The 15,669-nt window shown below is 41.2% G+C and overlaps 1 long non-coding RNA gene across 1 annotated transcript; it reads right to left on the bottom strand.

The window, feature by feature from the left end:
- Window positions 1-2,038: 2,038 nt before the first annotated feature.
- LOC134640216 (uncharacterized) lies at window positions 2,039-3,931 on the bottom strand. The gene is made up of 4 exons (XR_010095420.1): window positions 3,913-3,931; window positions 3,016-3,064; window positions 2,785-2,847; window positions 2,039-2,385 (listed from the first exon to the last, which is right to left on the bottom strand). It is a non-coding gene; the product is annotated as an uncharacterized LOC134640216 (long non-coding RNA).
- Between the last annotated feature and the right edge of the window lie 11,738 nt (window positions 3,932-15,669).

The raw sequence follows: 15,669 nt of genomic DNA, 5'->3' as shown, positions 1-15,669 counted from the left end.
ATCTTTCACTGTCACATGATTGAGCCTGTAAAGTCGATCTTTTCACAGCCTATAATTTGTAGCAGATATTATCAGTGTGGATATCAGTCCGTCAGAGTGAGTTAAATGATGAATCAGTTAAAATGACTTATTACCTGCTCAATCTGGCTTATCGCCTTGATCTGCTTTCAAACGGGCCGTCAGAAACAGAAAACTTCCTCCCGGTAAGCAAGTCTGTGCAGCGGGTCGATCCCAGCGACAGCTCAAACATGTTTTTTACCGAACAAAAAAAAAAAGAAAACAAAACAAAAAAAAGGCTGAGAGCCGAGGCTTGATGGGCAGGTGTAATAACCCAGGGAGTTGAGATGTCACCCATGGGCACAGCCTAGGGTAAATAATGCCTAGTGAGCGTCTAAGGATTCCTGGGCTATAATGTAACCCTTTGTTCAAATTCTACCGCAGAAATTGGAAAAATGTTCATGCTTGACGTGTTCTTGTAATGCCGGGGTAATGAGTGTCAGAAAGCAACGGCCATTTCAAATACCTTTTGGCTTCACGCGTCACTTTGGTGTCAAAAATCAGAATCCAACCGTAGGTGTAGCTGTAATTATTTCTCTGAACAATATGTGATTCATGTCAAGCATATGCTTTGAAGAGCAGGAAATATACCACTTATTAATCATTTCCTTATCAGTGTATCAATTTTATTTTAAGTATATATGTACAGCTGCCTGTCAAGAGCACTAAATAAACATTAGTCCTGTGCTTTTTTCAAATATATGTACTGCTGCTATATTCACCAGCTAACGCAGTGTGCGTGAATACACAATTAACGAGTGACTCATTTTTTGAACAACAGCATCAACATGTCAAACAGCATTTTCTTTCTTCTGTGTTTTAAAGACACAAACTCATCTTCTCGTGTTTTTTTTTTTGTATTTTTTAATTGACCCTATTTAAAGGGGGCGGGGTACGCTCCACAATGCTAAATGCTGTTAATCCCGGCCCCAGGCCTCAGACAACAGAAATACAAATTTGCAGCTGTCTTAATTACCAGCTTTCAAAAACAAACAATAAATCTGCCTTAGATAGAGATGCTAGTGGAAAACAAACAACCTCTGGGCTTATAGACGGTTATAACCGTAGTCTGATGTCTTAGGGAGATTAGTATAAAAGCTCCATATAAGGTGGAAATTGCCTGTGAAGGGATTGTGACACTTGTGAGTGCTTTTTCCCAGAGTTAATTAACTCTTGCTTTTTTGGAGCAAAAGTCGACAATGGTACAAACTTTTGAGGAGGCTGTTTCCACGCTGACTGAGAGATACATCTCAGACAGTGGGACGAGGCGTGTCTGTTTCACGCATGAGCGATACGCTCTCACGGCACAAAGACGTGCTCTGTTCTGCCCTGACCACCCGAGTACACTGTAAAATCTAATTAGTTCCCAGAACTCAAAAAAATTATGGAAACTCGTTGCCTCAAAAAAATTGAGTAAAGCTTAGCTAAAAATGACTAAGTTAGGACAACGTATTTATTTTGAGTACTCTGTACAAGCTCATTTGTTCCCAGAACTCAAAAAAATTGGATCAAGTTTACGTAAGATGACCAAGTTAGGGCAACTTACTCATTTTGAGTACACCCTACTCAAAATGTACACAGCCGTGTTAGTTCCCAGAACTCAAAAAAATTATGGAAACTCGTTGCCTCAAAAAAACTAAGTAAAGCTTACTTAGGATGACTGTTAGGACAACTTATACATTGCAAGTCTGCAGTATTAAGAATAACTTGATATTTCTGACTTTCTGACAATACTAATTGTTTACCTACTGACAAACATTTCAAGTTCAACTAAATGAAAAAACAATTTGTGGTACCATGAATATCATTAAAAATAATTAACAACACTTTTGTAATGATGTTAAAATGAGCACAACTTTTATTTTCAAACACAACAAAGTACAACAGCCAACATACTGGACACTGTTCTGCTGAATAAAAATGATATTGCCATCACTGTTATAATCTTACAACGAAACAAAGTCTATAAGTTTAGGCCTACCACAAGTTTGTTTTGTACTTACACTATTTATATAATCAACATAAAATATTTATTGTTCTGTCACAAGTGCAGTCTCTAATTTAAACAACACATTCGTTTTTCATTCCAACACAGGAGCTGGAATGTTGTAATATTTTAAGGATGGCTTGTTTCCAGTCCAGGTATTACTGCCTGAATGACTATCATGGATCGAGGTGATCCAAATGTAAGTGCAGAAGAAAGTCTTTAACTTCCCTTAAGTACAGTGGCAGTGGATGTGGGTTGGAGATGCAATGAGCTTGAACCTGCAGGCGACCATCTTCACTGACCACACCATCTGTGACGGGGGACTCATCTCTCCTGGTGTCCTGCAAGCAAACAATCATATTTTTTGGAACATGAACTTAATTGCTTTCTTAAAACATTTTTTCTGCATTTGGTATAAAACAGACTCCAATTTAGACAATCTCAGGCTCCCTCCCCGCCGGAGAGGTGACATTCAATGTCCCAAATTGTCAGTCTGGATAGCCGTGACCACCACACAACACACAATATTGTCATGAAAGCATCATTTTAAAAAGGTCTATGCAAACATGGGCAATAACTTTCATTCTAATGATGTGCAAAATGATTTTGGGCACAAAACAAATTTTGCTGTTAGAAAACTTGCAGACTTCACTATATACAGTGTAGACCCTCTAAACTAAGTTTGGGGGATGTGATCTTTCAAGAAGTGCAGACCAAACTGTTGTTGTTTGTTTACTTACACAGCATGTCTTGCAGAATTAACTGGAGTCACAGCAACAGCACAGTGCAGTCATATCTCAAGTCTAATAACAGAAGACAGGAAAAGATCAGTAAAGAAACAACTTCCCCAAACCAAAGCACAAACAAAACAATAAGTAAGACAGGCTGATCTAAAGTATGATTAAAGTTCAGCCTGATTAATATAAATGTCACTGACAGTTGCTAATATATTGGAAAACCAAAATACTTACCACTGAGTTGATGTCTTTCTGTCCAACAACAGGAGTGCTGGTCCCGAGCCTCAAAGACAGGAAGAAGCAAGCAGAGGGAGAAAAAACAGAACATATTTCAGAAACTGATTTGATCCTTAATGGCTGTGCAATCACTGTAACATAGAGTTCGCTTATGTTGTTAAATAAAGGCTAGATTTGACATTAATAGATGCCACAGATGTTCTAAAGCTGCCACAAAGCATGAAAAAATAGACGTCTCCGAAAACGTCGGAGCATTTTTGCAAATATGTGATGTCTTGATAAATCGAGCAGATATTTGAAATTCACACAGCTACATTCTTGCCTGAAAATATCTTAAAAGTTTATTTTGTGACCCAGAAAAAGTAATACGTTTTTCAGCAGTGCTCCTCCGCCATTGCCGCGCTTACAAGTACGCACAGGCTCCGACAACCGTGGCCGACAAATGCGATCCTCTTTTTCACCAGACCCTTTCTGGGTCACAAAATAACCTTTTAAGATATTTTCAGGCGAGAATGTAGCTGTATAATGCTCAAATATCTACTTAATTTATCAAAATATCACATATTTGCAAAAGTGCTTCCACGTTTTCGGAGAGCTCCGTTATCCACCCCCCACACCCACACCCACCCCCACCCCACCCCTAACGGCTGCACCTCCCAAAGAATTTTGTCTGGGCTCTTATCTCACTTATTTATTTCAAACAATCAACAAAAAAATTCACCGACGTAGTTTTATGTAAGGTTTTTAAGGCTGTGGTGTTAATTTTTAAGTAACATGAGCCCAGCGGCAGCAGCAACGCTAGGCTAACACTAACTAGCTAGCAAGATTATAAACCTGGTGCTAAACTAAGAGAAGCCACAAAATCAGTTTGAATAAGAGTAAACATTTACTCACCAAGTCAGTAAAGATCCACAGCAATGACAACAATAATATCTCCAGGTTTGCTCAATATATTCCATAACAAATGCTGGCGCCATGAACATGCGGACTGATCCGGGAGGGAGGAGAACGGCAGTCACGTGGCATTTTCAAAACACATCTTTCATCCTTCCGCCCTGAGAAGCAAAACTTCCAGCTTACTTAGTTTTTCTAAATTAGGACAACTCAAATTAATCGAGTTTATCAGCATTTTTGCATAAAAAGTACTGGTAACTTATTTAAATTGAGTTCTAATAACAAATTGATAAAAATTGAGTTCAGCCTATTTAATATTTTTAATTAAACACAATATTACATTTTACAGTGTACTGCAGCCCAGCTTTTGAGGTTTTGATGATAGTTTATGAGTCCTAATTGAGACTGACCCGGCCCGCTGGTGGCTTCATTTCATCAGAGGGAAGAAGGGTCCGGTCCTTCCCGCTGACTGGGGCATCTCGGGCGATCCGAGTGGCTGTCTGCTGACCTCCACCTTCACGGGACGGTGAGGGACACGTCTCAAGTTCATCCTCCCCTTGGGTGGCATGGCTCTCAGCTTACCTCCACCTGTCCGCTGGGGCCGGCTTCACCCTTCACCCCCAGCCCTGCAGCCTCTCTGTGAGACTACTTAACATACTCGGCTCATTTTACAACTCTAAAACAAATCTTCCTGCTTTGTTTACCAACACCGCCGAGACGAAAGTCGAGTTCGCGGCGTTTTATTATGATGTAAAATCGAAGGCTCGGCGGGCTAAAACAGGATGTGAATGTAGCTGTAATTAACTTAGAAATTCAAATATTACTCCAGAACAGGACAACATAGAATATTTGTATTCACCCTGAAGTTCAGTGGCTGTTGCTCTCTTTATGTAGTAACATAAGAATGTGAGTCTAACCCTTTATTAAACTGCAGACTCCTCATTGTTTGCATAACCCCGAAGTGACTCCAGAGTCACATTTGTTCTCTAGGCCTCCGTACGGTGGAAAATGGCCGCTGCATGACCAGATCCTCTTTGATGCAATAATGAAAACAAATGAGTGTAACACGATAATATATTGAGGAGCGCCGCAGTTTCAAAGCTGACATTGCAGGGAATTGAGGTGCAACGAGGGAAACGCTAAGCTATGTTTGTCATCACTCTCGACATTGTCTCTTGCACAAATTATTTCCTCCAGTTCACTTCAGAGTATTAGTCTTCTTAGGGGTTCAATTAATCAAAGGAAGCACAGTCCCATATGCCTCGGGAGGCTGACTTTGACTGACCCTGGCATCACAGCGGACGCTATACTTCATGATTTTGTTCAGGGAATTTTTTAAGGGTTGTAATTCACCGCTTTATACTTGGAATAAATACCTACGACAATTGCAAATCATGTTGGATAAATGCCACTTGAAAATAAAATATTTTAGCAATCCTTGCCGTTGCACAAATAGGACCCCCTAGAAATTATGACTATTATGGCGCTCTAAATACGGTATTAGGATTGACCCAATTTATCCTCCGTGAATTGAGTTATGCAACCTTATCTTCTTTATTTCCATTAACATAATTCTATCTTTATAGACCCGGTATTACCTGCTATTTAGGCAGACTCCAAGTTATTTTCTACAAGCTCACCTGTTGTTCTCATAGGGAAATCAATGCCTCTCTCTGGCGGTATAATAACATTCCCGCTGGAGAGTAACAGCTTAATTCACTCTTATCACTTTTGGTTGTCTGGCTTCCAGTCAAGCTGGGGTCCAAGAGGTGAAATGAGTTTGGCAACCTCAACTCCAGGCACGACAAGAGAACACACATCATGGTACAGTTAGTGGAAAAAGAGAGGGAAAATTGCCTGCATAAGCAGGAAAGATAGAGTTTCATCGTCATCCCACTAAAAACGCACACTCGTCTTTGGCAGACTTCAAACACTTAATCGGCAATCATTTTTCAATGAGCCCCAGAGGAGCACATTTTAGTGCTCCACCAAACAGTCTGCTGCTTTGTGCTCTCTAATCCCTCACGGTTATGCATCATGGGGAGCCAGTGGTCGTCCTTTAGGCGGAGGTTAACCCCCACCACACCCCCACCTCCAGACTCACAGAGGAGCAGACAGACAGGCCCGCAGAGCAGCTCTACTGCCTCTGCTCTGCTTCAGCCACAACATCTGTATCCATCAGGAAACACTCACTTTCTATTGGTGCAGCCCTCAAATTAAGGTTGTCTTTTGATCTGGAGGCTGGACGAAATGCAAATGAAACGTGATCCCATAAATGGCCATCTCATCTGCCTCGTTAGGCTCTATGAAGAGGTTTCACCAGCCCCATTTTGGACGGGGCCCTGCCTCTTCACGACTGGTATCACACATGTGACCGACTCACTTCAGAGACACCACCCACCCCCCACCCATCCCGACAGCAAACAACACCACAAACCTTTGAGTCCTCCCTTACTCCCATTTCATCTTTTGCTTGTGTTCACTATCTGAGACATAGTGGTCCAGAAAAAAAATCATATGCAAGAAGGCCAATATTCTAAACAGCACTTAACCTGGCCGGTGGAGGAGTGTATTTGTGTGATGAGAAAATCTCTAGGCTCGGGCTCCTTCTCATTAATGAGAAAAGATGAGCGTTCCCCACTGCAATTAAGAGTCAATCTCCTGCATTAACTCACCGCCCCACGGCCACACACACAGCACAAAGGCAACAGGCCATCCTCTGTCACTCATTTTTTCTGGGGTGAGCAGTGCAGAGAGCGCTCCCAAGATAGATTAAATTAGATGCTCTGTCCTTTTGGGCTCACCTGCTGAAACCTAAACTTGGCTGTGCAATGAATGCAATGAATCTGACTCTGTTTGACATTTGATCATGTCACTATGATCGTTTTAGTGTGGTGTCCCGAAGAATTGGATGCTTTAAAATCCTACACTAAAGACAAAAGGCCTTTAGTGTAGGACATTTCAACTTTAGGTAGAAGAAAAGCACAGGTGTCACTAATAAAATCAAAGCTTCCTTTGTTCTATTCATGGCAGTGTCAGAGAGAGCTATTATTATTAAACTGAAGCAGAGGAATACATGGAATTCAGCCATCACTGTGTTATTATCTACACCTCTGCTTTTTCTAATACCATAAAATATTTGATCTAACCGGGAAACAGAAGAGACTGTATGTCCACATGGTGCCAACTTATCAATCAAAGGGTTGAAACCACGTCTGTGAGATATCAACCTTATTTCAATGAAGAAGCGTTTTATTCATGATGAAACAAACTACTCCACCCACAATCCTAAACTGAAACAACTCTGATTGGTGGAGGTCACTCATAAAAAAAAAAAAAAGCAGTAATTTATCAATTTACTGCACACACAACACACATTATAAAATCTATTTAAACCTCTTATTGTACAACATGGTAAAAAGCATTAAATAGGCTGGAGGTCGTTAACTGAGAAATCTGGAATTGGCAATGCACTAGTTCGCTGTTAAAAGTGATCATGTACCTTTATTTTCATTTTCCATTGTTTTTTCACCCAGATCAAATCTTTTCATCGCCAAGCTTTTTATATAAGAACATTCTGAACCGTCAATGAACAAAATAAATAGGATATTGGCCCTTAAAACAGGAGTGGTCACTGTTGCTTTCTAGACAACTGGACATCTTTTTGCAGTCAGAGAAGCTAAAAGCTTTAAAGAATGCAGGTACAGAGGCTTAACCGTCTTTTGTATACATGTTATCTGTAACTATAAAGCACCAACAGTAGCTATGAAACTGATAATAATTTTAAGGTGCGATTCCACGCTAGCTAACAGTCTTTTTTTGTATGGCTAGTACCACCAAATCTCAGTAGAGGAGTATAACAGCTTCAAAATGAGATGTGAGAATACCACCATCTACATGTCTGCATGTATAGAATAGAATAGACTAGAATAGCTCTTTATTGTCATTGTACATGTACAATGAAATACTGGGCAAACAACCTCGTGCAAACAGACAAAGCAAGGACACTGTAGTAGCATCAAGGCTTCACATCGCTATTAATGTTCAAACGCCCTTTAATGCTCATAAGTGTCAAAGATGCATGTTTCCATGTCCCTTCCATAGTCCCTCATTGCAGACTAACAGTGTCTCTTTTTTAACACAGGTGTTAGCTGCACGTTGTAAAGAAATAAAGAAATAAAAATGAAAAGTGAGCCACTGTCACTGATAATGTTTTAGATGGTGTAACATTAAATGGAGAAGCAGGTTTGAAAAATACAGCTTTGTAATTTGAACAGCAAACATCTTTAAGTAGTCTGGGCACAATATTCATCAAACAAGATTACCACAGCACTCAGGGAGCCCGAAGCCCGGCGACAACAAACAGACAGTCATTTCAAAGACGAACTCACTGTAGGCGTGGTGGGAGAGAATCTCAGCAGAAATAGTGAGGATAAACGCCCCACTTGAAAAACCACCGTTCTGTTTATTATGTTACATCATCATCTCTGGCCGGAGCAGAGAACCAAACAGTGCTTGTGAATGTCTGGTGTGTGTATGTGTGTGTTTGTGGACATTGGAGTGGGGCGTGGGGGGGTATTCAAGAGCCTTGCAGAAAACAAGAAACACGCGGAGGGATAGAAGATTGGGTTGGGGTGGGGTGGGCTGGAATAATGAGTGACATATTGTGAAATCTTTACCTACAAAGCAGAGTCTTCTTCCATGCAAATGAGACTCGCTTGATAAGGATCTGTTTGATGGGACACATGCGGAATACGAGGCAGTTAATTCCCTCATTAGTATTCAACAGAGCTGATTGGCAAAGACCAGAGAGAGCCAGCCGGAGAGCATGTCTGCAAAACCCAATATTGATTTGTTTAATGGTGTCAGGGAGTCAAAAATCACAAATCTCCTGTCAATTGTTTATGAGGTTGTTTAGCGGGCCAATGGATGCCCCTCGCTTAATTAATACCTCATTACGGAGATGTGATTATATGCTTGAACTGTTAATGGGGCCCCTGAATTTCAAAGACCACCATAAAAGGTGTTTTGACAAACAGAGCTGGGGAAAATGTGATATCTGATGAGCCTCAGCGTGTTTGTTGATTTGGGACTCTTTGTTTGTTTTCGTCCCTTTTTTTATGCTTCTATTATTCACGAGCCATCCGCGCTTCAAGGCTCGACATTTTCCTCTTCTGGTGCAATTTTGCTTTTTATCATAATAGCATAATAGTGTTTAACTGAAGTAAAACTAGCAGTCCCGTCCATCAAAGAACACGCAGCGTAAGTAAATAAAATAAGCTGGAAATCAATAGGCTGTTCATAGTAAAAGCATGCAAGCAAAACCTCAAGCAGAGGTCTGCACACAATAACAGCAGGAAATATATCTCAAAATTATTATTATTATTATTGTTATTATTATTAATAACCCAAAAAAAGCATCATAAATGCCTTTTTACAAATGGCAGAGAAGTGAGAGGGCTGAGGTTCACCTAAGCGAGCACACATGGCTGATCTGAAGGGCTCTCTATTTAAAGGCCCATAAAGAAAGTGATAATGGCATAGGTTTATGAGGACTCAGCCCAGTGAGACAGGCTGTTACGGCCGTGGCTGCTGTTGTTGTTATTCCCACTGTTCCTCGATGGCCAGTAAAGCGGAAAAATGGATCCCCACTTTGGGTTGAAATATGAAGCTGGGCTTATTCTCCCTCTCTTTCTCTTTTTGTGTGAAAGGCGCCCAGGCATTTGCCTGCATGGTTATGGAGGTAAATGCTCAGCTCCATGGCTGGGCTTCTGCACGGTTCCCCCCTCTATTTCATTCCCCCTGACAGGATTAGCAGGTCTCCAGTGTTAGAAATACATTAAGTGGACCTTTGCAGTCACTTATTATGCCTGATTATGCAGCTGGAATGGGGAAGGTAGGCTCTGTTTGTAGTTAAATAACTTCTCAGATGCTTTTTTTTTTTTTTTTTTACAGCAGCAATCTTCAAAGCATGAACGGGTCAGTGGCTCAGGCACAAAGCTGAGATTGATTTCCACCCTCCTACTCTTTGTTCCCGTGGTTTAAAGAGGACAGGTTCTACTAAATTAGTTTGTCCGTGTTATTAATGGAATAGTCAATTAAACTTCCCTACAGTGGTGTCATGGCAAAACAATGCAGCCACATAGCAATCCCACAGCAGCGGTTTGTACAGAAGGGTTAATGAAATGGTTAACTTATGCTGATGTATAGATGGGATTAGGATCCATCTGGGCAGCGTGCCACTCTATTAGTAAGAAGTCTACACTCTTGAAATACCACAGGGTCCTAACAGCTGTCCATTTTCTAGACCTACACAGCAGTCTTCCGCAGAGTGATGCATTCTGGGATCTTCGCTGGTCACGGCAATATAATGCTGCACCGATCATTACCCAAGAGCGCAAACGTGCTTAATGTCGACTCCTCTTGTTTTGACAGCTGGGACAAAACAATCGGAGAGTTTCGAGCTAAAACAAGTAGAGAGCTCATGGAGCTCGAGAGAGAGTCCGTGAAATCAGCAGAGAAAGCTGACACTGATGAAGGGGGCGAGATATCATCAGAAAAGTTGACTTAACAGCAAGAAGGTTTATATTTAGGTGTTTGTGTCCATGAGGAAAATGGAGGGTGGGTGCTTAGGTCAAGATTCAACCTCTGAGGCTGAAAGAAATTATGCTTCCATGAAAATGCAGTTCCTCAAATGACCACTTGGAGTCCCATGTTAATAAAATGCCCAACTTTAGAGCAGAAAAAAGTTTATAGCCTGGTAATATTGTCAATCTCTACTGATGATTTCCCCCTTTGTGACAACTTTACGTGGGTGATTCTTTTCTAACTCCAAGCTTTTTGATTCATTCAGTTATGTATTGTTATTTGAGTAACCACTGGAAGTTGGTTGGTACCTTTGTGGAATGGTAATATAAATAATATGCTTGCTGTGTGGTTAACTGTACTCACAGCCCACACAGGAAGTATGGACTCCAGTTTTGGTAAGCGAAATTCTGGTATTTTATTTGCATCTTACCATTAATTAAATGGGCTCGGTCTTATATTGCACTTTTCTACTCTAACTAAGCGCATGTTACTACAAGCCAAATTAACCAAATCACCCTTTTTCTATACCTAAGTACCTTTTCTCACATTCACACACACACACTCAAACACCGATGGATGCACTGGGGGCAAATCTCAGTTCAGTATCTTGCCCAACGATACTTCGACATGCTGGAGAAGGTAGGAAGTGAACCACCAAATTTCTGATTGGTAGATTTCCCATTTTACTTTCTAAGCTAAATCCACCCTAGCAAACCAAAGCCTCCTAGGTATCAGGTATTTCTGACACACCCAAACAATCTTACAAGGCGAGCTAGATAATATATTTTTATTCCATCCTTTTGTCCAAAAATGGTCACTTGTGGCTCCAGAAAGCAAAGATAATGCTGAAATTGGGACTTTAAAGTGAGACCAATAGGTCTCCAATAGCGTAAACCAATAGGCCACGCCCATATTCTGTATGTAGTGCATGGTTTGGGGCAGCCAACCTTTGGTCCCCAACCATTTTTGCGCCACGGATCGGTTTAATGTCAGACAATATTTTCACGGAACGGCCTTTAAGGTGTCGCGGATAAATACAACAACATAAAATGATACGACCAAGACAAAAACTGTGGTATTTTGTAAATATAATAATAAACGCGAATTCACTGTGTAATTGTGTAACTTTATTAGCGGCGTCCTCCTGAAATGCGCCAACAACATTGAGAGTAACATCCTCCTCTCTGTCCCTTAATGCTCTCTGGTTGCTATGGTAACGCATAAATATTTCTTTCAAAATAAGACACACAACTACAACATGGGAAAAGACCCAGGGGAACCGAGTTAACAATAAAAACCCTGAAAACCAAACGACTCACAAACCAGTCCGTGGCCCAGGTTTTTGGGACTGCTGGTTTAGCGTAGAGAGGCATGCCTACTGTGAGCTGTGTCACTGCTTAGACTGTCCAAAATATTATGAAAACCTGTCCTGTGTTTTTCCTACTTACTTGAGTTATTTTCTGTAACACCAGCAAAATTTGCCATTTTGTTATTCATTCATTATCTGTGACAATGTAAATGATTCATCACATTTAAAATGGCTCCCCAAGGTGAACAGAACGCCGGCACGATGTGAATGAAATCATGGGCATTTAGGTCACGGCCCAGTTCCCTTGGCTCAAAATTCCAGTATGAGTATGAGAGGCAGAGCAGAGGGAAAATTAGTCTTCCTCACTTGATGGCTGTTACACTTGGCCATTTCCTGACCCACTGTGAATAAAGCTCCAATTTATGGCAATTATCTATGTTAAAGACAGCACCCATACAAATTAGAAATAATGCCAGAGGTGATGAGAAAGCTGAAACATCTATTATCATATTCTTTAGCTAGAATACCTCACATGTATAGCATATTATATCTAAAAATGACCTGCACACGTTATCTTTAAGGCAAGCTATGCTATAGCTAAATTGATAACATTTCTATTTATGCACTCCAGAGAAACGGCGCATTTGTGGCAGCAGAGCGGGTACGAGAAAGGAACAGCTCCCCCGGAACAGCTGACACAAGTGATCCGTTATTTCTTGGAGGGGAGGTCACACGGGGCCTCCACACATCACACACCTCAGGCCATGACCACTCACCGACGCCCTCCCCATCCTGGGCCCGGCCCTGTCACATCTGGCTCCGAAGACCTGGGACGATTTCTTTCCCCTATTCAAAATGCACCAGTGGTTCCCATTTAACACCTGTTCGCCCTAATTTCCATTTTCGGGGACGTTGTGGATTTCAAATCATTTATCACTTCACAAAGTGCTTCCACATGTGCGCTGCTTTTCCCAGTGTGCGGAGTTCCTGCCTCCGGCCAACCTTTTCCAAATGTATTAAAATTCAGTTTGGTCCAAAGAAGTTCAGACACTGATGTTTCATTGTGGTGATGTCTGGTAATTATTAGTCTAAATTACAGCCCCGGCATGTGACTTGACAGGGTGGACTCTATGTTTAAAAACGAGAGATGGGGCGAGGAGGTAGGGCCAAGGTGGTCTGTCACGCTTTGCACACTTTTGTAACAGTGTTCCCCAACACTGGGATGTCAGTCAGACTGAAACAGTTTCGCCACCGTGCAAAACACTTGTGTGGTTAGGGACCTGAGAGGGTCCACCGGGGGCCACTGTGGGGCGACCGGGCAAAGGCTGTGTCAAAAGTACTCCACTGTGAAGGAAAGACTCCCACATCGAGCTCTGATGAACATTAAATACCAACTGCAGTCCGGTTGATATCCAAGGTCAGAGTTCATATTGTGAAACCAGGATTAGATCTCAAAGTGGAAAACAATTTGAATAAAAGTGAAATCAGATTACGTCTTGAGGCTCTTTGGTCAACAGTCCCTAAGCCCCAGCAGCACACCAGCTTGTATAATTGGCTGTGACACAATGGGGTGGGAGACACGCAACCCACTTGTAAAAAGTGTAATATGATTATGTCGTGCATATAGCTGAAAGACGTGGTGTAGTATCAACCTGTAGCAGCACCTCCCACGTCTAAAAGTCTGCGTCATTACATATGCAGCTGAGTTTGAGCTCAGAAAAAAAGTTCCAAAAGCAAAAAAGGAAAAAAAAGAAAAGGAAAAAACTGTAGGGGACTAATTGTGTTGTCAGTATATTAACTAATAAGCAAAATTCATGTTAGGTAATGAGAACCTTATCGTCACCACATTTTCATGTTCAAGGGCATGCGCTACAGAAAGGGGGGTAAAGAAAAAAAAAGATATTTCCACAAATGCTCACATGCACAAAGAAATTTAATCGAATTTAAAAAGGAAACTGCAAAATTGGTGTTTACAAAGTAAGTTTTTTTATTTCTTTTTTTCTTTTTTTGATGCACTGAGCTCCATATTCAAGTGGGGAATGTTTGAAACTGTACTGTAAGTGCGCTTAATTAAAGTGGGCTGTGAAAATGTGCACTAATCAGATATGGTTGGTAACAAAGTCCATGAAATTACTAATTAGAATTTCATTAAAAGGTACCGCTTTATCATCTGAGGAAATCGTAACCTTTAAAACGCTTTCAGGAAGGCAGTATGCCTCTTTAAATGGGCTAAAAGAGAGAAACGGCTGGCTTTTGATGTAATATCTCATTTAGGATTTGAGCTAAATTGGACCATTTAAACATGTCATTGTTTTGGACGTAATTTATCAGACTAATTAATGACAGTTATTGCCTGGGTTGGGCGACTGAAAGAACACCAGGCTCCTGCAGGAGGAGATCACACAGACAGACGTTAAAACACACCATTAGGAAGCATTTGCCCCCTTTTTCTTCTTCTTAATTTCTCGTGCTGTTAGGCTACCTCACGTTGTGTCACATTTCAACTGTCATGGCAAGTATAGAAGACATAGAGTTGTTCGGTTTTGTAATTTCCTGTGTTTTTATTGTGGTTAAAAGTACAATTCAGTACAATACAGCTCACTGAGACTAAATATTTCTCCAAGATTTATGCAGCAAATGCCCCATTTGCATTCCAACCTGTTAAGTAGTTTAAAAATTGTATCCTATACAGACAGTGTACTGTGTCATCCACATGACCACTTGCCTGATTACTGTTTCTTCCATCAGTTGGTCAGGATGTTAGCTGAAGGGATCATATGTCAGCACTCAGGCCTGTTTATCCAATGGACAGGCCCTGGAAGAACAGACAATCTGTTCTACAACTAATGACTGCTTGATTTAAGTGCCACAGAGTTCACTCTTTTCTACGCAGACCCAGAAGAACAGAGAATTACACGCAAACTGTCGACACTGAGAAGATATGTGTAGAAAGCTGATTAGTTGATAGTTCACTCCGGTAACACCCATGAGTCAGAGGTGAGCGCGGGTGAAAAGTGAAAAGTAATACTGTAGGCTTCCCTTGTGTCATGCCCTCTGCAGAGGTGGAGGCCTGCTGCAGATGTTGAGGAGGAAAAGCCGGCAGAGCACAGAGGTGGAATATGGGGGCAGGAATTGTCAGCTTTTCTTGGATGTGGCTAGAATCTCTCCTCCCTTCTTGATCGAGTTTAAACAAAATCCAAAAAGTGATCTGGTTCTAGCAGAAACTCGATCGAATGCGGAGTTTTCGTTAATTTAACTGCGAGTATGGTGCAAAACAAGGCATGCTGGGAATGCAGCTGTTTAATTTGCCCCTGCGGGCTTCATAAAACTTTCCTTTTCAAATACCAACGATGGTGGCAACATTCTGCCCTACTGTCAGCATGTGTACACATGTAACAAAGCAGCAGGCGTTTCCAGTGCAACGTAAATTTTCTCCATGATGAGTTGCAACATTTTGAGAAAGGATATGTTAATAAAAATACAGGTCTTCCATTCTTTTTTAGTTGAAATTTTAAAAACAAATCATCAAATCTACTTAAAAAAATATAAAAAGAGGAAAATGCTGCTAAAAAATGATGAGCACAGACAATTTAATTGATTATACTTGATGCCTGAAGTGGGCCACTGTTGTTAGGCTGATTCGTGGCATACCCTGGTTCCTCAAGTGGAGGCTAATTTGCACCTTTGCTTGGGTGACACTTAGGCATTAGCCTGTGAGTGTGTCAGTACCTGTAATTAAAGCAGATGGTCAAATAACCCTGCTAACAAAGTAGGGCCTCTGCATGGTCCTAATTCCCTGCCCGTTTGCAGAGGCGAGCTGTGCCGCTTTCAATTCCCCCTGCACGTTGTTACAGAGAAGT

The sequence above is a fragment of the Pelmatolapia mariae genome, linkage group LG13 (genome assembly GCF_036321145.2).
Source record: "Pelmatolapia mariae isolate MD_Pm_ZW linkage group LG13, Pm_UMD_F_2, whole genome shotgun sequence".
Classification (NCBI taxonomy): Eukaryota; Metazoa; Chordata; class Actinopteri; order Cichliformes; family Cichlidae; genus Pelmatolapia; species Pelmatolapia mariae.
The sequence above is the reverse complement of the archived record's forward strand: the minus strand, read 5'-3'. Positions and strand labels throughout refer to the sequence as shown.